The 26,611-nt window shown below is 40.3% G+C and overlaps 1 non-coding gene across 1 annotated transcript; it reads right to left on the bottom strand.

Moving 5' to 3' along the window:
* Nucleotides 1-18,202: 18,202 nt before the first annotated feature.
* LOC135149956 (small nucleolar RNA R71) lies at nucleotides 18,203-18,309 on the bottom strand. The gene has a single exon (XR_010288315.1). It is a non-coding gene; the product is annotated as a small nucleolar RNA R71 (small nucleolar RNA).
* Nucleotides 18,310-26,611: the final 8,302 nt, after the last annotated feature.

Genomic DNA, 26,611 nt, shown 5'->3' on the forward strand with positions numbered 1-26,611 from the left:
TTCTCTTTAGTACCATTTGCTTTGCAGGTGGTGTAAATCTTCCCGTCCTCTTCATAGATCCATATATCTTTGTTAAAGAGCTGAATCCCTCAGAATTCAGAACTCTGTGAAGAGGCCAGATGACATCACCTTTGTTTTTGTAAGAGAATGCCAATCTTTCAGGTAATTTTGAAGTTGCTTCTATTCCTCTTACTTCTTGAAGATCATCTAGCTCCAGCTCCAACTCAGAGATTTCTTCAATGTTGGCAATGACAAGATAGTCATCTGGATTCTCAGGTTCTTTTGGAGGTTTAGGAGGGTTAGCCATCCTCTTAGCCACAGACTTGACTTTCTTCTTTGGCTTGGAAGTTTCTTGAACAAGAAAAGCTGGAATTGGGATATCTTCCAAGTCAATTGGCTCCTCCTTTGGCATTATTGGCTCATCATGGAAGTTGACATCTGGATGTACCACTGTGGTGTCCTTGATTGGAGAAGAAGGCTTTGAGATAGGCTTTTCAGGCACTTCTTCTCTTCTCTTGGCTGCCTCAGGCATCTTAGATCTAGATTTGACTCTCTTTTTCTTTGGAGAAGATTCAAGAGGCAATCTTTTCTCAGTTTGAAGCTCAGCTGCCAACTCCTCTTCTAGCTCAATAGCATACCTTTCATCAACCTCTATTTCTTGATTCAAAGAGAGTTGAGATTCATACTCCTTTCTTTCACATTCTCTGGCCACCTCTTCAGCTTTTACAAATGAGTAGTGAGGATGACCAGTTCCAATAAACAGCTTTTGGCCTTCTCTGTAGATGATGGCAAAATGAGCTTTTAAAGCCACATCTGTAGAGTCTTTGTAACTTTTGATCTCTTGGCCCAAAAGCTTGTATTCACTTTTGTCAGGCCTGGCTAAAGGAAAGTAGATTGAGCTTGAGTCTTTTCCAGGCCTGGACCAGCCACAATTGTTTGTGTTAGGTCCAATCAGACGTAGAAGGGGGGGGTTGAATACGTCGTACCAATTTCTTCGATTTAATTTAATTGCGGATAATCTGTTTCAGTCCATGTTAAATCAATCGTAAATAAATAACTCCAGCAAGTCGGGGAATATTCTTTGTATTAGAAATAATCCTCGGGTGCTACAAATTCCAACACAAGTGTCGGCTGCAGAGACTACAATCACTCTATTACAAACTCTCGATAAATACGATCTTCTAATTTAACTCTCGAGAATGTGTATAGTGTGTGCACTTACAAAGTGTGTAGTTGTTTTCAAATGAAAACACAAAGCTCTATTTATAGGCTTTCCAACAACTAACCATGGTTAACGAGTTCGTCCTGGACGACTTGAGTTCGTCCTGGACGAATTCATTTTAACTGTAGTTAAAATGAATTGTCCAAAATAGAAACTAACTCAATTAAGCTGAACATGCGCCAAAGGAAAGTCAAAGTTTGCGCTGGTCAAACCTTGCGCTTCCAGTGTTCCACTGTATGTGAGAATTACTTAGAAAATATTAAGGCACTTCAATTTGTACCACAGTTGAGTCAAAGTTTGCGCCAGTTAAGGTCAATACTTGCGCTAATAGTCTGTTCAGAAGAGAAGTCAAAGGTTGCGCTTCTCTGATGGTCAAACTATGCGCCAATACTTGTTCCCCTGTAGTTTTACTTAGTCTTCAATACAGAAAACTAGTGTTTTGACTCTTGGTCAAAAGCTGCGCTTCCCATGGTGCATAGAGTGAGTACTTAGAATTTTCTAAGGGAGGGGGATGCGCAACATTTGACTAAGTCAAATGTTGCGCCTTCAGGGATACAGTGTAAGTGTGTATTTGCCTTGGGCAAATTCACTTCAATTAGTGAACTTGCGCTTCATTGTCACAATATGTACATATTTATATATATATTAATTAATTGTTTGTTACTTGAATTAATTTAATTCAAGTGACTTAATTAATATATATATATATATATAAACATATTTAATTAATATCTTTTGGCAATAACTTCTGGAGCAGCTTAATTGACTTGATCAATTAATTTGTTGAACGAATCCACTGAATACTTTCGAACGTCCTGACGTCCTGTGCACTGGTCTGGTTCACGAACGACTTGAACTGAAATAATTCCTTGAATTCTTTTGCTTGATAATATACTTGATCAGTCATTCCGGGTTAGGTGTTGCTTTGATAAATTTGATTATAAATAATCAAATCAAATATACTGGAATCTTCTGGTCTTTGATACTTGATCTTCAGGCAATCTTGATAGCAGACACATTGAACTTTATTCTTCACTGAGGCTTGAACATATTAATGAACTTCTTTCAGTGGACGGATGCTTGTCTCAGATATCTTGATTGTCTTTGTCTGTTCGTATCGAATCTCCAACCTGTAGATTCCTGTATCATACTTACGTATTGTTTCCTGTCTTTAGTTGTGTTGAGTTATCGTAATTACAGTTACGTTACATTATGCTTTACAATCTCCCCCTATTTGATTGTTAGAGTTCGACAAGCAAATCCTTTAAGAGGATAACTCAACTGACACAATGAAAAAGCATACTACTTTAAACAGGAAATGATACTAAGTACAGTCTGGATTATATCTTACAATTTCCAGAATTCAAAAGTAAATACAAGTAGCCATTGTTCCTCTAGTCTGAACTAATCTCTCCTTGGTTTCTTGGCTCTTGCATTAATCAGCTTCTGCTCAGCTTTCCTCTTTGCAGCTTCCTCTACTTTCTTCTGAGTAAGCTTGTTTTCAATTTCTTCAATCCTTGCTGTAATGGTACTCAGTGCCACTTGCTCCAGTGTATTCTCAGGTGGAGGTTGCTCTAGATTTTTCTTCATCTTCTCTAAAGTTTGCAGGTGAACCATCTTCTTCAACTTCTTAAATGTGACATTCATCTCCATTCCTTCAATTTTCATGATGATCCTTGATGGATGAGCACGAACTCTAGAAGTGTTGTGGACAGTCTCTACAGCTTTTCTTATCTCCAGAAGATCAACCAAATCTTTGAGCACACTCTTGTCTTCCTTTACCACTGACCACTTAACAGCTGCAACTGCACGAGTGATTCTTTTGGAATTGAGTTTCCCAATCTCTGTGAGTGGTATAGCAGTGACTTCAGAGTCTTTCTTCTTCTTGAATATTACAGATGTAGGATTGTAAGTAACAACAGGTGCATTTGGATTTTCAGGAACTTCAGGGTCTAGTGGAGGCAGTGGATATGGTGGTTGACGATTGATGGCTGATAAGTCTAATTCTCTCAGAGCAGCAAAGTTCAGACGATAGGCATATAGCAGTTCAGCAGTTAGTCTTCCCTTGCTAGTCCTTGAGCACTTCTCCCTGACTTGAGCTTCCAGATATTTCAGTATACGAGGATTGTATGTTGATAGTGCTTCATCAGTGAGTCCAATACTCTGAATCATACCATCCTTGAAGTACTTAATAACTGAGGGCTTGTCATGAATTTCAACTCCAATATCAGATATCCAACCTTCCACCATATCTCTGAATATTTCATTATGCTTTCTGCCGGTTGAAATGATCTTGTTTCTTACCACAAACAGCTCAGTTAAAGAAAGATCTCTGAGAAACTGACTTGACACATGCTTGAGTCCATGGCCTTCTCTCTGTAGCTCAAATGATATGTTCACCATCCATCCTCTCCTGGGAAGAACAGCAACAGACACAGTAGAAATGATATCATTCAACACCTCGTGATAATCATGTAAATCTTTGTAGTTGTTCCTGAAGGAGTCAAAGATATCTTTTACTTCGTCATCATCATTATCTTGAGTGACCTCTGGAAAGTCAAACACAGATCTAGCAACATCCCATTCAGCTCCATCTTTATGTAAGTTGGCAAGTCTCCTTTCCCTTCGAATCCGTCTTTGATTTTCTAACTTCTCCCTTGCTCTCTTTTGCTCAGCATAATCCCTAGCAACATTAGCAATGTCTTGTGGATTTGCAATTTCAAACTCTTCAGCAGGAAAGATGTCATTGTGATATGCAAGTTCATCAGCAAAGACTTCAGCATCTGGGATTTCTCCTTCTTCAAGATCTTCATTCTCAGCACCAACCATCCTAATCACCCTGTCATCCACAAACTCAGGGATGTATTCATCATGAGTGTAACTGAATTGATGCCTAAGAGCAGAATCAATCAGTTCTTCAGACACCCCTGTAATCACCCTCTTTCCTTTTGCTTTTTCTGCTGCTCTCTCCCCCTCAGTTGAGTAATCCTCTCTGGAAGGTTGAGATGCCAGCAATTTAGCCTCCAGGGCAGCCAACCTTTGCTCCATTGTTGATTTGATTTCTACCAACTCCTCCCGTAGAACAAGATTCTCAGCTTCTAAGTGTTGAACTTTGAATTTCAGAGCTTCAAATTCTGTCACAGATACAGTTGGAATGGCAGAGTCAATTGTAGGTTGGGATTTGGGGTTCTCACTAGTACGTTCTGCAGGTGTTTCTCTCATTTCACTCAACGCTAGAACACTCAGTGGGTCAGAGGGTTTCTGTATTACTGGTTCTGTAAGTGTTTCCCTCTCACTCAAAGAAGTTCCAGCATCTGTTGATGTACCTGCAAGTGAAATCTTCTTAGCCTCTTCTAGAGAGGTCACAGAAGGTGCAATGAAGGTTCGTAAGCCTTCGTCCTCGGTTTCCTCGTCAGATGAATCTGAGTCATAAGAAACAAGTTGCCGACCACTTGAAAGTGGTGAGTCCTTTGAAGGATCCTGAGTTGGAATCTCAGGGTGGGTAGACACAGGGCTCGAAGGATGTGATCCTTGAATTGGCGAAGCACCCTGGTTTCCCACAACTGCCTTTGACGGCGAAAGACTTTGTGACAAGTCCTCTACAACTGGCTCACTTCCTGATATGAAGGGCTCAGAAATAGATTGCCGTTCACCTTCGAGAGGTGAAGAGTCCTTTGAAGGATCTGGGAATGTTCCTCCCAGGGGGGTAGACAAGGATGTAGAATGTGGCAATTCATCCAAGTTTCCCCCAGAAGCCTGTGAAGGCAATTGACCCTGAAAAGGATCAGAAACAACAGTGTCTATCCCTGACATGGACGACAAAGTGTTCGCAACCGTCAATTCTTCAACTGTGTGTGCAACCTCACTGTGCATTGGAATAGTATTTGGCTGAGGTGGTGAAGAAATAGACATATCTGCAGTTGTCTCAGGTTCTATTCTCCTTTCTTGACTAGGAGACAGAGCTGCAGTTTCAGAAACAATCTCCTTATGTGGTGCAGCTAAGGCACTTTCTCCCTCGCTCTCAATTATTTGAAGTGGTTGGCTGAGGGGTTGAGATATTTCTGCTTCAAGTGTTTGGGAAGTGGTGCCTTGGATATGAATTTGGGGGATTTCAAATTCACTGGCACGTGTGAGAGGTGGTGAAAGCTGATTGGAATCCAAAAGATTATGAACCCAATCAGGTGCATCAAAGGACAAGTTGTCAGAGTCAGAAGGAATACCTGACTGTAGCAGTGGATTGTAAGTGTTAGAGAAAAGTTCATCAACATCCACCATTACATCAGCTGCAGTGGTTTGAATAGGAGTATTCACTTCATCTTCTGAATCAGTGGAGTTGTCTTGCAGTGAATCCTCTCCTTCAGATTGAGCATTGTCATCTGAGGATGTCTGTGCATCTTCCACTATCACCTCTTCTTGAACTTGAGAAGTTTGAGTCTCAGGAATATCAGCTTGATGAGATGACTCAGTGACTTCTTCAGTTTGTGTTTCAGGGGCCTCCTCTTCCTGAACCACAGGATCAGCAACATTTTGAATGTGTGGTGGAGGCAAGTTCTGGTTGTTTAAGAATTCTTGCATTGCCTCCGGAAGAACCACATCCTCATTGTTAGTGTAGTTCTGGTGACTCTCCAGCATAGATATCACCCTTGTGGTCATGAAGGAGCATATGACATTGTCTATATTTGGATAGACAGCTCTCTCAGCAGGAGTCAGCATTTGATTCAGAACAATCTGAAAGAACCGAGGGTAGAGAAGTACATTCCTGTTCTTTCTTAGAGAATCCTGAAAAGCTCCCATGATTAAGTGTCCCAGATTTATCCTTGTGTTCTGTGCTATTGCAATTCCTATTTCCTGGTTGAAGATAGTGATGCCATGGAACCCTCCAGTCTTTGGTGCAAATACATGAGAAATGGAATTAAAGAAGAAATTCCATTCTCGAGGTAAATGCTTGACGTACATTTTGCTTGGAAGATCACCATTCTCCCTCTGGCAATGAATAGCAAAGAAGAAATTTGTTCTTTCAGCCCTATCTGGAACAGCTTCAAAGTCCTCTGTTGGAAGTTGCAGAGCAGTGTTCAGGGTATTTTCAGTAATTGATAGTGTTCGTCCCTGAATTTGACAAGTAATACCAAGTACCTGTCCTGCATTCACAACAGAAATAGAAGACAAGAAATCTCGTAGAAGAGATTTGTTAAGATATACTGACTCTGTCATAGCAAATCTAGCAAATGAATATTCTGACATATATCTAACCCAGCGTCGATAATTCGCTTGCGTAATTAAATTATTATTTTCAACAATTGTGAAATTTGTTTTCGGAATCTCAAAATTTGCAGCCATTTTTAATCTGAATTAAAAATGATTATAAATTTCGTTTCACGAATAATAACGAACAAATTTCAACTAATGTCACGAAAATAATTAATTAATAACGCTCCGTAAAACCCTAAATCCAAGAATTTTAGATTTCGATGAAATTCAAGTATGTTGTTCCTCTCGAAATTCTAAGATTAAAGGGATCGGTTATGCAAATTTTCGACCCTTAGATCACGTTCAAAACTAGCCTAGAATATGAAAAGCTTCGAAAACCCTCTACGAGAAATCGTAACGGATCGTTGTGAAACAGGTATGTATTGAAAGCTCTAGACTTAAGGAATCCAAAACTGGTCTCAGATAATCAAATGGACAAGATCTCGTCGGTGAAAAATGTGATTATCAATCCAAGAACTCGACAGTTTTTGAATGAGAGAGAGGGTTTTGGCTTCGTGTATATATGTGTGTGTAATGTGAATAAACTGAAGAATAAAGAAAATGAGAACTCCCACGTACACGTACATATACACAGTGTAACATGAGGCGCAACTTGGTCAATTACCAAGTTGCCCTCCATGGGACAAGCTGTGAGATGCGCTAGGCGCAACCATTGAAAAGACGAACTTGCCCTCCATAGTGTCCACTGTGGAGGCGCAAGTTCGAGGAGATAGATAATTTTTTTAAGTGTAGAGGGGATAGACCACTGATGGGGCGCAACGTTTGACTGTAAAGTCAAATGTTGCGCTTACAGAGGTGTTATACAGTGCACTAGACTTAAGAAAAATTCGAAATCCCACTGTATATATATATGTTAACCTGAGGCGCAACGTTTGACTAAGTCAAATGTTGCGCCTGTTATCTATTAACAGTATATGTACAAGAAATCGAGATAGCTTTTCTCCCCAAAATCATTTTGTCAAACTTATTTTGATAAAATCAAAATATTCTAACAAATTGATATCACAATTAAATCAAATAAATTTTAACTAAATTAAGAATTTAGTCAACAAATATTTAATGAATTGTGCTGCATTTATTTTAATTAAGATTTAATTAATGGTCAACTTAAAATAATTTGAATTGCTTCAAATCCATTAATCAAATATAATTAAAATATGAATTAAATAAACACTAATATTCATTAATTGAATATAAGCACTTAAATACTTCAAGAAAATTAATTCTAAATATCTACCACTTAGCAATTAATCACATAATCACATAAAGTCATGCAAATCATATAGATCATGGCAAATAATTAAAACTAATTATCAGAAAATTATGTAAAATACTGGATGCACTTAGTAAATTCACAAGTCCTGAAAATATGGACATTTTAAAACTTGTGAACTTACGAACAAATTGCAGTTATTTCTTGTCTAATTAATTAGACATATTTAACATCCCAAGTTCACCAACCAATCTAGAGAAAGTGGATTCGTCTAGTGGTTTAGTGAAGATGTCTGCAATTTGTTGATCAGTAGGTACAAAGTGTAACTCTACTGTTCCATTCATGACATGCTCGCGAAGGAAATGATACCTGATATCAATATGCTTTGTCCTGGAGTGTTGAACAGGATTGTTGGCAATGGCAATGGCACTCGTGTTATCACACAGAATCGGAATTTTATCCAACATGAGTCCATAATCTTGTAGTTGATTTCTCATCCACAAGATTTGAGCACAGCAACTTCCAGCAGCTATATATTCAGCTTCCGCTGTAGACGTAGACACGGAGTGTTGCTTCTTGCTATACCATGACACCAATCTTCGTCCAAGAAACTGACAGCTTCCTGAAGTACTTTTCCTATCAATCTTACATCCTGCAAAGTCAGAATCTGTATAGCCAACCAGATTAAAACCTGTATCTTTAGGGTACCAAATCCCTAGATTGGGGGTTCCCTTAAGATACCTAAAAATACGCTTAACAGCTATAAGATGTGACTCTTTAGGATCAGCCTGGAATCTAGCACATAAACAAGTTGCGAACATGATATCTGGTCTACTAGCAGTTAAGTATAAGAGAGAGCCAATCATACCTCGATACTTCGTGATGTCAACTGACTTACCAGATTTGTCCTGATCAAGTTTGACAGCAGTTGGCATAGGGGTTTTGGCAGGAGATGCTTCTTCCATTCCATATTTCTTCAGAAGATCCTTAATGTATTTAGATTGGCAGATAAAAATACCGTCAGGCTTCTGAATGACTTGAAGTCCTAGGAAGAAGGACAATTCTCCCATCATGCTCATCTCATACTTGCTCTGCATTAACTTAGCAAATCTCTCGCATAGAAGATCATTAGTAGAACCAAATATAATGTCATCGACATATACTTGTACAAGAATTATATCATCCTTATGCTTTTTATGGAAAAGAGTTTTATCGATGATACCTCTGGTGAAACCATTTTCAAGTAAGAACTTGGAAAGAGTGTCATACCAGGTTCGAGGGGCTTGCTTCAGGCCATAGAGTGCTTTGAAGAGAAAGTATACGAAGTCTTCAAATTCTTTGTCTTCAAACCCAGGGGGTTGTTCAACATAGACTTCCTCTTCCAGATCACCATTCAGGAATGCACTTTTCACATCCATCTGATATACTTTGAAGTTGGAGTGTGCTGCAAATGCTAAGAACATCCTGATTGCTTCAAGCCTAGCAACTGGAGCGTAGGTTTCATCATAATCAATTCCTTCTTGTTGTGAATAACCCTTTGCAACCAGTCTTGCCTTATTCCTCGTAACAATACCATCTTCATCCAGTTTGTTTCTAAAAACCCATCTAGTGTCAACTATAGATTTTCCTTTAGGTCTTGGCACTAGCTTCCAAACTTTCTGCCTTTCGAATTGATTGAGTTCTTCCTGCATTGCAGATACCCAATCTGGATCATTTAGAGCCTCTTCAACTTTCTTTGGTTCTGTCTGAGACAAGAATCCAGCAAAGTTGCATTCATTCTGAGTTGCTCTTCTAGTCTGTACTCCTGTGTCTGGATCACCAATGATTTGTTCAACAGGATGGTCTCTACTCCATACCCTTTGTCTTGGCAGATTCAATCTTGATGATTCACCAAAATCATAGTTGTGTTGAGTGTGATGACTAGTAGATCCACTTTGACTTACTCCCCCTGAGCTGATGTAGATTCTATTTGATGATCCTCCACTTTGACCACTGTGACCATGATGATCATTTGTATTGTTGCCAATACTTCCTCCAGATGGTTCAGGATCAGCATTCTCTTCATTTGCATTAGGATCTCTTATATCAGCTTCAGGTTCATCTTCTCCTAAGTAGATGTCTTCTAAATTCTCAAACTCCAGAGAATCAGATTCATTTTCCTTTTGAAGACTTGGGAGTCTGGTATCATCAAATCTTACATTGATGCTTTCAATCAGCTTGTCGTCATTGATCAGATAAACCCTGTAGGCCTTAGACTCCAAAGAATAACCCAGAAAAATGCCTTCTTCAGCTTTGGCATCAAACTTTCCCAAATGCTCTTCTTTTAACACAAAGCATTTTGCACCAAACACATGAAAGTAACTCAGTGATGGTTTTCTGTTGGCCATTACTTCATAAGGAGTCTTATCCAAATCCTTGTTAATCAGGGTACGATTTTGAGTGTAGCAAGCAGTACTCACAGCTTCAGCCCAGAAATAGATTGGAAGTCTTGATTGATTAATCATTGTCCTTGCTGCTTCAATCAAGGTTCTGTTCTTCCTTTCTACGACACCATTTTGTTGTGGAGTCCTTGGAGCTGAATACTGACGAGAGATGCCCTTATCAGTACAGAAGTCATTAAGAACAGCATTACGAAATTCTGTTCCATTATCTGATCTGATTGCCCTTACTGGCAGATCTGCTTCCTTTTCAATCTTCTTGATATGATCAATGATGACGAGTGCTGCTTCATCCTTTGAATGTAAGAATAATACCCATGTGTATTTTGAGTAGTCATCGACGATCACAAGAGCATATCTTTTCCTTGATATAGAAGGAATGTTGACTGGTCCAAACAGATCCATATGAATCAGTTGAAGGGGTGAACCAATGTCAGTCATGCCTTTGCTCCTGTGTGATGCTTTCTTTGACTTCCCTTTTTCACATGCATCACAGAGTCCTTCTTGACAGAATTCTTTCTGTGGCAAACCTCTCACAAGTTCCCTTTTGACTAAAGAGTTCATAGTCTTAAAGTTCAAGTGTGAGAGCTTCCGATGCCATAACCAACTATCATCAGCAGAGGCCTTGGTGTAGAAACACTTGACCTCCCCCTTACTTGCTGAGTCTATGTCGGCTATAAACAAACTTGATTTTCTTACACCACGGAGTGTAAGATCCTTGTTCTTCCGGTTCTGGATTAAGCAAACTTCCTTCTGAAAGATTACGTCGTATCCTTTGTCACAGAACTGACTGATACTTAGTAAATTATGCTTGAGTCCTTCCACCAGAGAGATATCTTCAATTATGACATTTCCAACTTTCAGCTTACCATATCCCGTTGTAAAACCTTTGCTGTCATCTCCAAAGATTACAATTGGGCCGGTTCTCATCACCACATCTGTGAGCAGGGACTTTTCACCAGTCATGTGTCTTGAACAACCACTATCAAGAACCCACACAACTTTTCTTTTCTTTCCTGTGCCCTGCATTCACAAATGGATTAAACTTTCTTTGGTACCCAGACGTTCTTGGGTCCAGGTGATTTAGTAGAAACAGGATTATCAACAGAAACTGGTTTAACATGTGCTTGTTCAGGGGTGACTGGACTCTTCTCCTTTTTAGTCTTAGCAGAAGTGCTTTTAGACTTGGAGTTGGGAGTTTCCTTCTTCTTAGAAGGACTAGCAGTCTTTGCCACAGGGGCAACAGAAGGTGCAGGCATATTCATATTCATGTTAGATGGTGCAGAAAAAGATGCATTCAACATGGTAAAGAATGCAGACATCATATTCATAGCACATTGCATGCAACCTACTCTACCACATGGCAAATGAACAGCATTCATGTTAACAGTATTAGGCATGCTAGAAACAGAATTATCTACTTTAATCACTTTACATGCATGAGTAAGATGATTAGTAGAATTGCAATTATTACAAACCTTTCTAGCATTAGAATTCCTAGAGTTGGTGTTCTTAGGATCTAACTTGCCATTCCTGTTGTTCTTCTTTTTGTTGGAACTAGTACTTCCTAATCCAGTTTTATCTGAGTCATCTCTGACATGGGGATTAGAAGGTACATCTTGTGATTCCTGTTTTACTTGAGGCTTAACAACTTCCTCATTTTTCAACTCTTCCTTGATGACAAGGTCTTCTTCTATCAGAGGTTCTGTTTGAGCCATTCTAAAGATAGGGGTCTTGGTGTTCTTCAGAATTTTAGGTATATTTGTTCCTTCAGGAGCATTCTCAGTTCCTGCTGAAACAAATATGCCTTCATTCTCTTTTCTCTTCTTTCTTTTAGCTCTTTCCAAAGAACTATAGTCAAGGCCAATAGCAACCTTCTTATCAACCCTTTGACTATCCAAGATCTCTTTCTGTAGAAAGGCAGAATTCTGATAGGCCCTAAGCTTAGTTTCTAGGTCAGCAACCTGAGACCTAAGGGACTCCTCAATTTCTGTACTACACTTCTCCTTATTCTCTAGATAAGCAATTCTATCTTTAAGGTTAGTGTACATGAGTTTCTCTAAAGCCAATTCATCTACTTTTTCTTCAAGTTTAGCTATTTTTAGAGAGAGACTACTGTTATCTGATTCTGAAGCTAACAAACTAGTGTGCAAGTTATACATCTCTTGACCTAGTTCATTTATAGTCTTTTTATAATCAGCAGTAGTCATGTCATCAACAGAAATTTCAGGAGATACCTGAGATGGAGATTCCTCGACAGTGTCAGCCATTAATGCAAATGCATAATTGCTCTGGACAGGTTCATCATCAGAATCTGTGTCATCCCAGCTTTTTCCCTCAGCAATGTAAGCCTTTCCTTTGTGCTTGGCCACCATTGCTTCCAACTTAGCTTTCAGCTTCTCATTCTCTTTCTTCAGATCCTCATAAGAATTCTTCTTCTCATATGAGTTGCTTCTGACAGGAGCTGCTTTGGGTTTCCTGCACTCTGTTGCAAAGTGCCCTAAGTCATTGCAGTTGTAGCATCTGACCTTGCTCTTGTCATACATGTTTGGTTTGAAACTGCCAGTAGTTTTTGACCCTGAGCCTGAGTATCCTCCTTTACCCTGAAACTTGTTCCCTGAAGTTTTCTTGTACCGGGGGTTCTTCCTGAACTTGATATGCTTGAACCTTGCAGCCATATAAGCCATTGACTTATCTTCCAGCTGCTCCAGCTCTTCTTGAGTGTAGAACTCATCCTCCGGTTCTTCAGAAACTTCATCAACTTCAGCTTCTACAATCTCAGTAATGGTAGAAGGATAGTCAGCTTTGATGGATGAACAATCACTCTGAGCAACAGTGTGATCATTGATACCATATTCAACTAATTGTTGATAACCAAAGTATGGTTGATCAGCAATCAGTGCAGTGGTCTTCTGTAAGGCCATACTCTTGGATTCTGTTGATCCACCACCATATATAATCTTTCTCTGTTCAAGTTCCATCTCAAACGTCTTCAGTTTTCCAAACAGCTTTTCCAAAGTCATAGTCCTGAAGTCGCTTCTTTCCCGGATGGTCTCTGTCTTAACAACTAGATGGGGTGGCATCACAAATGAGAACTTTCTGTTTATCTCTTTCTGTGGATAAGTCTTTCCATGCAGGGTGAGTTCATTTAACAACAACATGAACCTCTCGTAGATTTGAGAAATGTTCTCTCCAGGTATTGCCTGAAATGCTTCATATCTGGCAATTAGCATATCGTATCTGTTTTCCCTGACTTCTTCAGATCCCTCCATCAATGCCTCAATAGTGTCCCACATCTGCTTTGAAGTTTTCAGACTTAGTATCAGATGTGTCATTGTCTTGGTCATTGATTCAACAATTATGAGTTGCAGATTATGATCCTGTGCAACATATTCCTTATCAGTGTCAGTGTATTCACTTTTCTCTTTGGGAACAGACTTCTGTGGAATACGAACACCATTTTCAACAGATTCAGGAATAATCTTCATAGGCACAAATGGACCATTTTCCAGAATCCCAATGAACATGGGATTTGCAACTCTGATGTACAGCAACATTTTCATCTTCCAGTTGTTGTAGTCATCCTTGTCAAATGGAGGTACTTTGATTCCTAACTTGTGTGTCGACATTGTTATCAGATAAAATTACGATTGTACGGACAGCTAGCTTTTCAGATTGGTTACGGATCTCAGATCTGTATATCGATCAGCTAAGCTCTGATACCAATTGTTAGGTCCAATCAGACGTAGAAGGGGGGGGTTGAATACGTCGTACCAATTTCTTCGATTTAATTTAATTGCGGATAATCTGTTTCAGTCCATGTTAAATCAATCGTAAATAAATAACTCCAGCAAGTCGGGGAATATTCTTTGTATTAGAAATAATCCTCGGGTGCTACAAATTCCAACACAAGTGTCGGCTGCAGAGACTACAATCACTCTATTACAAACTCTCGATAAATACGATCTTCTAATTTAACTCTCGAGAATGTGTATAGTGTGTGCACTTACAAAGTGTGTAGTTGTTTTCAAATGAAAACACAAAGCTCTATTTATAGGCTTTCCAACAACTAACCATGGTTAACGAGTTCGTCCTGGACGACTTGAGTTCGTCCTGGACGAATTCATTTTAACTGTAGTTAAAATGAATTGTCCAAAATAGAAACTAACTCAATTAAGCTGAACATGCGCCAAAGGAAAGTCAAAGTTTGCGCTGGTCAAACCTTGCGCTTCCAGTGTTCCACTGTATGTGAGAATTACTTAGAAAATATTAAGGCACTTCAATTTGTACCACAGTTGAGTCAAAGTTTGCGCCAGTTAAGGTCAATACTTGCGCTAATAGTCTGTTCAGAAGAGAAGTCAAAGGTTGCGCTTCTCTGATGGTCAAACTATGCGCCAATACTTGTTCCCCTGTAGTTTTACTTAGTCTTCAATACAGAAAACTAGTGTTTTGACTCTTGGTCAAAAGCTGCGCTTCCCATGGTGCATAGAGTGAGTACTTAGAATTTTCTAAGGGAGGGGGATGCGCAACATTTGACTAAGTCAAATGTTGCGCCTTCAGGGATACAGTGTAAGTGTGTATTTGCCTTGGGCAAATTCACTTCAATTAGTGAACTTGCGCTTCATTGTCACAATATGTACATATTTATATATATATTAATTAATTGTTTGTTACTTGAATTAATTTAATTCAAGTGACTTAATTAATATATATATATATATATAAACATATTTAATTAATATCTTTTGGCAATAACTTCTGGAGCAGCTTAATTGACTTGATCAATTAATTTGTTGAACGAATCCACTGAATACTTTCGAACGTCCTGACGTCCTGTGCACTGGTCTGGTTCACGAACGACTTGAACTGAAATAATTCCTTGAATTCTTTTGCTTGATAATATACTTGATCAGTCATTCCGGGTTAGGTGTTGCTTTGATAAATTTGATTATAAATAATCAAATCAAATATACTGGAATCTTCTGGTCTTTGATACTTGATCTTCAGGCAATCTTGATAGCAGACACATTGAACTTTATTCTTCACTGAGGCTTGAACATATTAATGAACTTCTTTCAGTGGACGGATGCTTGTCTCAGATATCTTGATTGTCTTTGTCTGTTCGTATCGAATCTCCAACCTGTAGATTCCTGTATCATACTTACGTATTGTTTCCTGTCTTTAGTTGTGTTGAGTTATCGTAATTACAGTTACGTTACATTATGCTTTACAGTTTGGAAATAGAATGGCCTTGAACTCATTCAAAAATGATGGCTCACCCTTTTCTTTCTTGGAAGGAATAACAATTTCAGGTGTAATCACCCTGAGAATTGTAGTTGTTGTTGGAAAAGAGATTTGAGCTGTGGTGGCTGCAGATGAGGATGGTGAGTTTACAGAAGATTTCTTTCCCAACTGAGCCACTCTCTTTGCAATAGAATCTAATTCTGCAATCCTTGCAAGCTTTTGCTTTTCCCTTTCAGTATGGAAAGGAGGAGGAATTCTGCTAACCAATTCTGTAGGAGTAGGCAATGATTCTTTCTCCCCCTTTTTGTTAGCAGCAAGTGTAGTAGATGGACTGGGAAGAGAAACACCAGAGGCCAGAAGAAGATGTTGGAGAAGTCCAGTTTGCACTCTTTGATGCTGTAGCATCTCTTCCATTCTAGAATTTAAAATGTAGACATTTCCTTCCAGAGCCTCCACTTGCTTTTCCAACTGAAGTTGCCTTTGCTCAGTTGCAGAAATTTCAGATTTGACTTGAGCAGGAAGCTTTTCATCAATCTGTTTGGTGAGATCAGTCTTGACAGAAGTGATGAGTGAATTAAGATGCTCTATCTCCTCCTGAAAGTGAAGAGATTGATACTTGTGAAGTCTGAGGTTGTCCAGAGCCTGACTGGCTGATAAGTGGTATTTATACACACTTATAGGCCTTCATTTCCACTTAAATTGGTTGATTGTACTTAAGTGTTTAGTGTCTTTTGATGTGTTTTTATTGTTTTTCTGTGCAGGTCACGAGTTGAGGTGATGAAGTGATTTTCTATCATTTTAGGTTGGTTTTGGTGCATTAATTGCAAGAATAGAGAATTGTGGATTCACCGCGACTTGGGATTTTGTGGGTACATCTTCTACAAACCCTCACGAGAACACACTCGTCCACTAGAGCTATCTAGGGGTTTAAAGGGCTTGTTGCATATGCTAAATGCAACCGTGATCACCTACGGAAGTGGTACTAGAAGCGAGGAAGGACATGCACGCGAGAACGAGCAAGAAACGAAGAAACGGGAGTGCCATCACAGACACTAGCGCGCCCGCGCTAACCTGTAGCGCGCCCGCGCTACAGACTGCTGCATCTAGCGCGCCTGCGCTAAGTTAGCGCGGCCGCGCCCAGCAGAACTTCCCCGGGCCGATTTTGTACAGCTTTTTAGCGGATTTTCGCAGCGGTCGAGGCCCGGTTGACTTGGTCAATTTATTTTAAATTCTCATGTGTAAAACCCTAGCCTCCAAGTAGTTTTTAGGAAGAACAATATCGTAGTTAAGTTTTAATCATTCAAGCACATTATCAGTTGTATTGGATCGTTCTTTGCGAGGAAGTGACAGTTTCGAGCAAGATCGTGAACATCAAATCTGTAACGTGTGATCCTTATTATTATTAATTCAAGCATTTTTATTCCGTTTAATTCTCGTAGTTTATTTATCATGTTTTCATTAGAACCCATGATGTCGATTAGTTCGATTATGAACTAACCGCCTTCATGGGATTCTAATGGATTTATCGATGTAATCTAGTATCGAATATTAATTACTTGATTTTGTGACGTACGTTGATTTCTTTGCATGAGCCGTGCTTATTCTTCTTAGGAGCGTAGCTAACTTCTGAGTTGTTTGTTAATTCTTTCTGAAGCGAGAGTGGATGATTGAATTTAGAACTATGCCATGTAAACATAGGATTATGTGAATGAAACATAATTTGTGGTAGACTTGAACTATTTTTATCACCCTGTGTAATCACGATAGATGACTTGTTATTAAACCTCTCTGCTTACACTACCGCTATAGAGATATAGGGTCTGAGCTTTGTTGGTGTCCATGAGATTTCTGTCTTAATTGCGGATTTTGATTGGTATGATATGTGTGCAACGAGAGTTGGCATGTATTACTTTCGTGTTGTCTGATTAGGATCAACAGTCGCATGTTAATCAGTAATTTCAATTCTAGATGAATTCGATAATGAAGTTAGAATCCCATGTGTTTTCCTATTCTGAATTTGATTAGCAATTTTAATTATTAGTATAAAAGAAACCAATCCTTGTTAATTGTCTTAGCAGTGATAATTGATCATACATTGTTGCATAGGTGCGTATTCTTAATTCACCAGTCTCTGTGGGATCGAACTTAATATATTACTTGTGATCACGTGCGCTTGCGTGTAGTGTAGATTTCACCGAACAAGTTTTTGGCGCCGCTGCCGGGGACTCGGTGTTAATTAATTAGTTTATGTACTTGTCATCAGTGTGCATTAAAATTCACTGACTAGGATTCTATTTTCTTCTCACTTTTCTTCTTTTCTTTATTTCAGGTACTTGGATCGCGTTTATGCAAACACGTTCTCAAACCCGTAAAAGAAAAGCAATTGATTCATCTTCATCTTCTTCTTCTGATTCTGAAACAATGACAGAACCTGAAGCACAACCAGACAGTAAGGCACTGAAGGACTTCTCTATGCCAAAGATCGATGATATCCAATCAAGCATTGTCAGGCCTGCAATCGCAGCCAAAGCCTTTGAAATCAAACCAGGAACTATTCAAATGGTGCAGAACTCGGTACAGTATGGGGGTTCTCCTACTGAAGACCCTAATATGCATATACGGAATTTTATAGAGATCTGTGACACTTTCAAATTCAATGACGTCTCTGATGAAGCTGTGAAGTTAAGACTTTTCCCATTTTCACTGAAGGATAAGGCCAAGGGATGGTTACATTCTTTGCCTTCTGGTTCGATTACTACATGGGAAGATCTAGCTCAGAAATTTCTCACTAAATTCTTCCCCATGGCAAAGACTGCTGCACTACGAAATGCTCTATCTCAATTCTCTCAACAATCAGGAGAAACATTCTGTGAAGCCTGGGAGAGGTATAAAGAGATGCTAAGAAAGTGTCCCCACCATGGTATGCCGGATTGGATGCAAATAAACAGTTTCTACAATGGTCTTGGACCTCAATCCAGACCTATGCTTGATGCTGCTTCTGGAGGTGCGCTATGGGCTAAGAGTTATGAAGAAGCTTATGATCTTATTGAAATGATGGCGGCTAATGAATATCAGAACCCTACTCAAAGACTTACTCAAGGGAAAGTAGCCGGAATTCTTGATCTTGACACGTCTACAGCTATAGCAGCTCAACTTAAAGCTCTCACGATGAAAGTCGACTCTCTGGCTCACCAAGGAATTCAACAGCCAATCATTATTTGCGAATTATGTGCTGGTACTCATGCTACTGATCAGTGTGCCATTTCTAGTGAATCAGCACAATTCGTGAGCAACTTTCAGAGAGGTCAACAGCCTGCTCCAGCTACTTATCACCCTAACAACCGAAATCATCCTAATTTTAGCTGGAGTAATAACCAGGGGTATAACCAACCTCAACAAATATTTCAACAGGGACCTAAACAGTACAGTCAGGCTGGGAATTCACAACAGTATGCATCTAAACAGCCATATCACACCCCCCCGGGATTTCAGAATCATGGGCAATCAGCTAACGAAAGGTCTGACATGGAAGAGCTAAGGCTCATGTACAAGAGTCAAGCAGTAACTTTAAAAGCCTTGGAGACACAAGTCGGTCAGTTAGCTAACGCTTTACTAAGCAGACCACAGGGGAATCTCCCTAGTGATACAGAGGTACCAGGTAAGAGGGACCCTAAAGAGCAAGTCCAATCCATTACGCTGAGATCTGGAAAAACTACAGCAGGGCCTACCTCAACATTAGTACAAGATCAGGGTGATGAACCGCAAGAAATTCCAACAGAAGTTCCTTCAAATACAATTGGCACCAACCCTATTGTTGAAAAGGATAAGGCTATCCCTGCAGCTGCTCCAATGTCAAAATCAGTATATCCACCACCTCCATTTCCTAGGAGGTTAAAAAAACAGCAGCTGGATAAGCAATTTGGTAAATTCCTTGAAGTGTTCAAAAAGCTTCACATCAACATCCCGTTTGCTGAAGCACTCGAGCAAATGCCTAGTTATGCCAAGTTTATGAAGGGTATTCTCTCAAAAAAGCTAAAACTCGAGGAGTTAGAGACAGTGGCTTTAACGGAGGAATGTAGTGCTGTGCTTCAACAGAAATTACCACCTAAGCTGAAAGACCCGGGAAGCTTTACTATCCCTTGCACTATTGGGAAGTTCTCTTTCGATAAGTGTCTGTGCGACTTGGGAGCTAGCATCAATCTGATGCCTCTATCTATCTTCACACAACTTGGCCTGCCAGAGCTCAAGCCGACAAACATGTCTTTACAGCTGGCTGATCGCTCGATCACATATCCGAGGGGTATAATTGAAGATGTGCTAGTCAAGGTTGATCAATTAATCTTTCCAGCCGACTTCGTGATTCTTGACTTTGAAGAAGACAAAAGGATTCCTATCATCTTGGGCAGACCCTTCTTAGCTACCGGGCAAACATTGATCGATGTCCAAAAAGGGGAACTTACAATGAGAATACAAGATCAGACGGTCACGTTCAACGTGTTCAATGCAATGAAGTTACCAACTGATGAGGAATCTTGTTTTAGTATGGATGTACTTGATACTACAGCAGAAGCTAATAGCAAGCGGGTTTTACAGGATGATGCATTAGAAGTAATCCTTACAAATGATGAGGAATGGGGCAGTGAAGAAGAATTGGAAGAAATCCATCACCTTAACTCATCACCTTGGAGAAGGAATTTTGAACCACCTGTCGAATCTCTTGGCTTGGAGGAACAAAAAGAAGATCATAAACCACTACAACCATCAGTAATCGAAGCACCTAAACTTGAACTTAAACCACTACCGGATCACTTAAGGTATGCTTTTCTTGGTGAAGGTTCTACTCTTCCTGTTATTGTTGCATCTAACTTGTCAGGGGAGGAAGAGGAAAAACTTTTGAGGGTGCTAAGGGAATTCAAAACAGCGATTGGTTGGACCATAGCTGATATAAAGGGCATCAGTCCCTCCTTTTGTCAACACAAAATTCTCATTGAAGAAGGAAGCAAACCTTCAGTGGAACAACAAAGAAGGCTAAATCCTATCATGAAGGAGGTTGTAAAGAAAGAGATTCTTAAATGGCTTGATGCAGGTATCATATATCCAATTTCAGATAGCTCATGGGTGAGTCCAGTACAATGCGTGCCTAAGAAAGGAGGAATGACAGTAGTAGCCAACGAAAAAGGGGAACTCATCTCAACTAGAACTGTCACAGGTTGGAGGATTTGCATGGACTACAGGAAGCTGAATAAAGCTACAAGAAAAGATCACTTCCCTCTGCCTTTTATTGATCAGATGCTTGACAGGTTGGCTGGCCATGAGTTCTATTGTCTGTTAGATGGGTATTCTGGCTATAATCAAATTGCTATTTCCCCGGAAGATCAAGAAAAGACAACCTTTACATGCCCTTATGGTACTTTCGCATTCCGAAGAGTACCTTTTGGTTTATGTGGTGCACCAGCCACTTTTCAAAGGTGCATGATGGCAATATTCTCAGAGATGATCGGCATCAATGTGGAGGTATTCATGGACGATTTTTCTGTATTTGGAACATCTTATGACGAATGCCTCACGAATCTTAGAATGGTTCTTAAGCGCTGTGTGGAAACTAATCTGATTCTCAATTGGGAAAAATGTCATTTCATGGTGCAAGAAGGAATCATATTGGGGCATAAAGTATCTGCCAAGGGACTAGAAGTCGATAAAGCGAAGGTGGAAACAATTAAAAATCTTCCTCCACCACTTTCAGTCAAGGGCGTCCGAAGCTTCCTTGGTCATGCAGGTTTCTATCGGAGGTTCATCAAGGATTTCTCGAAAATTTCTAAACCTCTTTGCAATCTGTTAGAGAAAGACATTCCATTTAAATTTGATGGGGAGTGCTTGGAAGCATTTGAAATCTTGAAAAAGAAGTTGACATCAGCACCTATCATCACTGCACCTGATTGGAGTAAACCATTCGAATTAATGTGTGATGCCAGTGATTATGCTGTGGGAGCTGTACTGGGCCAGCGAACAAGCAATGTGTTTCATGTTATCTACTATGCCAGCAAAACATTAAATGATGCACAATTGAACTACACTACTACTGAAAAAGAACTTCTAGCTATTGTCTTTAGCTTTGAGAAGTTCAGGTCTTACCTTCTTGGAACAAAGGTAGTGGTATATACTGATCATGCAGCCATTCGATATCTCATCTCAAAGAAGGATTCTAAACCAAGACTAATTCGCTGGGTTTTATTGCTCCAAGAATTTGATGTGGAAATTAAAGATCGAAAGGGCACAGAAAATCAGGTAGCGGATCATTTATCCAGACTAGAAGATCACAGCAAACAAACGACCGACAATACTCTAATCAATGAATTCTTCCCAGACGAACAGTTGTTTGGAGTTGAGGTAGAGGAGCCATGGTTTGCTGACATTGTGAATTATCTAGTGAGTAAGGTCATTCCTCCAGAATTCTCTTATGCTCAACGCAAGAAATTCCTTCACGATGTGAAATGGTATATTTGGGATGAACCCTTTCTGTTTAAACAAGGAGTCGATCAGATTCTCAGACGGTGTATTCCTATTAATGAAGTTGAGGGAGTTTTGCGCGAGTGCCATTCCACTGGTTATGGGGGCCATTATAGCGGAGAGAAGACAGCAAAGAGGGTGCTTCAAGCAGGTTTTTACTGGCCAACTCTGTTTAAAGATGCTCATCAATTTGTGTTGGGTTGCGATCGATGTCAACGTACAGGTAATATTTCTAGGAGGAATGAAATGCCTCTTAAAATGCTTTTGGAAGTTGAAATATTTGATGTTTGGGGTATTGACTTTATGGGACCGTTCGTTTCTTCTTGCAACAACCAGTATATTCTATTAGCAGTTGATTACGTGTCTAAATGGGTGGAGGTGAAAGCCTTACCTACAAATGATGCTAAGGTGGTCTTGCAATTTCTACAAAAACAAATCTTTACCCGTTTCGGAGTCCCTAGAGTCATTATCAGTGATGAAGGCTCTCATTTCTGCAATCGGAAATTTACAACCTTAATGACGAGGTATAATATAAATCACCGGGTTGCTACTGCTTATCATCCTCAAACAAATGGTCAAGCTGAGGTGTCTAACAGAGAGATCAAACGCATATTAGAGAAGGTGGTTAACCCTTCTAGAAAGGACTGGTCCTTACGATTAGATGAGGCTGCTTGGGCTTATCGAACAGCTTATAAAACACCGTTGGGTACTTCTCCATTTCAGTTAGTGTTTGGCAAGGCTTGTCACCTACCAGTTGAGTTGGAACATAAAGCTTATTGGGCCTTAAAGAAGTTGAACTTCGACTTACAATTAGCTGGAGCGAAACGAATGATGCAACTCAATGAGTTAGAGGAGTTTCGTCTCCGTGCTTATGAAAATAACAAACTCTACAAAGAAAAGGTGAAAAGATTGCATGATCAGCGGCTGATACAAAAATCGTTTGTGGTTGGTCAATTGGTGCTATTGTATAACTCTCGGTTGAAGCTGTTTCCAGGGAAACTCAAATCACGCTGGTCAGGGCCATTTACAGTCAAGACGGTATTTTCCCACGGTGCAGTAGAAATCTATGCAAGATCACCGGATGAATCATTTAAGGTTAATGGTCAAAGGTTGAAGCCTTACTTTGGCGGAAATGTGAATCGTGAGGTACAAACCACGATTCTTCAATCGGAATCGGATTAAGTCTGGACTTCACGTCGAGCTAACGACGTTAAACAAGCGCTTCGTGGGAGGCAACCCACGCATTGGAACCACATTGTACCATTGTAAACCTCAAAAACACAAAAAATCGAAAAATTCAGCCTTCGGGGTCAGACACTAGCGCGCCCGCGCTAGTGTCAGCGCGCCCGCGCTAAGTTTCACGGCGCGCCCGCGCTATACTTAGCGCGGCCGCGCTACTGACTGCCGAGTCAGCCGAATTTTCACCCAAAAATTTTCTTTTTTCGTTTTTAAAAGCCCACAATCCTAATTTTGCATGCCTAGCCCGAAATACATCCCATAAAACCCTAACTCAACTCTACAATCCTTATATAAACACAAAACCCACATCCAAATCCCATTATAATTCTCTAAACCCTAAATATATATACACATCCATACACACAACCTTCATCCAATCTTTCAAACCCATTACACATAAACCTCTTGCAACTCTAAATCCTTACCAATGGCACCCAAACGAGCCCGTAGATCACAAGGAACTAGCTCACAAGCCCCTACATCTAGCGATTCTTCTTCGATGGGTGAGGTTGAGTTCACCTCGGATGGTGCGCGAACCGAGTTTCAACGGCTTATGAATAAGTCGTTAGTTAAGGAGAGGGGATTCTTACCCACGGCGGAGGATGGTGAGCTTTTGAACATGGTTCAAGAGAGGGGTTGGGAATCTTTTTGCGAGGCTCCGGAGGCGGTTCCCTTGGCTATTATTCGAGAGTTTTATGCTAATGCCAAGGAGAATCGAGATGGATTCACTGTGGTACGGGGAATCCGTGTTGATTATAGTGCGGAGGCGATCCGTAGAGTTATTGGGGGGCGTGCCAAGCGCCGTAATGAAGAAGATTGGGTGGTTGAGAGGATTGGGCGTGCCAAACGCCGTTTTGATGACGATCCAATTGATTTTGAGCGGTTGGTGTATGACATGTGTGTACCGGACACACATTGGAAGATGACTGCACCTCCTTTGCCGGCACATGTTTCGTTTCCAGCAGCCGCGTTGAACCGGTATGCGAAGGCGTGGAACGCCTTCATCTGTGCTAACATCATGCCATCTTCACATGGGCATGAGGTGACAGTGGAGAGAGCTATTCTGCTCTTTGGGATTGTCTCGGGCAAGTATATTGATCTGGGACATGTTATTCATCAGGGGATTCTGAGGTTCTTGAAGGGAGGAACCACTGGTGCCATTCCATATGGCACAATTGTGACGAAGCTCTGTCGAACGAGCGGTGTTCATTGGCCATCCAACGAGCAATTACAGTTGCCAGGGACACCTATTGATCATTCGGCGATCAGTCGGATGACAGAGTGGGATGGAGGAATTCCCCACCCTCGAGGCCTCGGGTACTTATATGATGAGATGCCAGGGGGACGTCCAGAGTTTGTGAGGAGGGAGCAGCCTAGAGCTTCTGGAGCTGGTACTTCACAGACGGAGAGGAGCTCCGAACCAATGGGAGATGCTCATTATCGCCGCCTAGCTAGACGGATGGACACCATGCACGACATCCACCAGAGGTTTGCTTATGACTTGACACAGGCTCTAGGTAGTGCTTTCCAGGCACAGGGGGTCACAGTTCAGTGGCCAGTATTCGGAGCAGGGATGCAGTATCCTCCACCTGATTCACCTCCAGCAGAGGAGGGGGAGGACTCGGACTCCGAGTAGGTATGTGGGCGCTCTAGCCTTTTTATCACTTTCAATGGGGACATTGAAAATTTTAAGTTTGGGGGTGGTAATCTAAGGAAGAGCATATTATTAGATAGTTTTTTTTATTATTATTTGCATGTGTAGTTAGATCATGTAGTTCACGTTTATTTTATTTTGCTTTGATTATTTCTCACGTTTTCTTTCATATTTTTCTCAATTTTTTTTATTTTAACATGTTTAGTGGTAATTGTCATAGTTAGTATCACGAGCATTTGCATGAATTATGAAGTTAAGCCAAGTTAATTGCCTATGAGGAGTTATGTGCGTAGTTCTTGATTAGTAGTTTCAATTGCAATGCTAGGTTAGTACTTGGAAATTGCTTGTGTTGGAAATTGTAATTCACATATGTTCTTGAGATAGGACTTAGACGAAATTCCATGAATTCTAGGATTGAATTGAACACCCTTCAGCTTAGGTCTGTAAATCTTAAGTTTGGGGGAACTGAGGAGTAGATATGCCTTTCTTAAAAAAAAAAAAAGAAAAAAAAATATAGTAGTAATAAATTCACTAAAAAAATAAGTGGTAGAATTAACTAGGTTGAGCTCATTAGTACTCGAGTAATTAAGTCTGAGGGGACTTTGTGCCTAACAACCTAAAGCCCTTCGTGGTTTGGGATTGTTGACCCAACGCTCGCTACATGGGTACTAGTGCATAAATCTTTAGGGATCTCAGCCATTGCACGGTTAAATAAACCACTAGAATAAAGTGAATAATTGGTGTGTGAAGTCTTATGGTGTTCGTAACGCATTTACACTGCGAAGCGCTCTGACCTTAGACCAAGCAATTAAACACCAATAAAAAAAAAAAAAAAATAGTGAATAAAATAGAAGGGTGTGGACATTCTTTGGGACCTTGGCTTTTAGTTGGACTTGAGTGACGGGGTGTTAGTTTTAAACTTTTACGATTCTTGATTGGGATTCTATGGGAGTAGTAGTTTTTGTCTTGTCTCAATAAAAGAGCATGCTTGCACACACTGGCACTCCACACTTGTAAATAGAAGAGTAATTGACTTGGTAGCGAGAGAGATGAAATTCGAGAACATTAGCACAATCTGAGGTATTAAAAATTTGCAAGGCAATTACTTCATAGTTCACTCATTCATCACGTAGTTGCATTCATGCATTGCATTGTATTATTGTATAGTGTCGTTGACGCTTGAGGACAAGCATCAGTTTAAGTTTGGGGGTGTGATAAGTGGTATTTATACACACTTATAGGCCTTCATTTCCACTTAAATTGGTTGATTGTACTTAAGTGTTTAGTGTCTTTTGATGTGTTTTTATTGTTTTTCTGTGCAGGTCACGAGTTGAGGTGATGAAGTGATTTTCTATCATTTTAGGTTGGTTTTGGTGCATTAATTGCAAGAATAGAGAATTGTGGATTCACCGCGACTTGGGATTTTGTGGGTACATCTTCTACAAACCCTCACGAGAACACACTCGTCCACTAGAGCTATCTAGGGGTTTAAAGGGCTTGTTGCATATGCTAAATGCAACCGTGATCACCTACGGAAGTGGTACTAGAAGCGAGGAAGGACATGCACGCGAGAACGAGCAAGAAACGAAGAAACGGGAGTGCCATCACAGACACTAGCGCGCCCGCGCTAACCTGTAGCACGCCCGCGCTACAGACTGCTGCATCTAGCGCGCCTGCGCTAAGTTAGCGCGGCCGCGCCCAGCAGAACTTCCCCGGGCCGATTTTGTACAGCTTTTTAGCGGATTTTCGCAGCGGTCGAGGCCCGGTTGACTTGGTCAATTTATTTTAAATTCTCATGTGTAAAACCCTAGCCTCCAAGTAGTTTT

Source organism: Daucus carota, chromosome 1, assembly GCF_001625215.2.
Source record: "Daucus carota subsp. sativus chromosome 1, DH1 v3.0, whole genome shotgun sequence".
NCBI classification, from domain to species: domain Eukaryota; kingdom Viridiplantae; phylum Streptophyta; class Magnoliopsida; order Apiales; family Apiaceae; genus Daucus; species Daucus carota.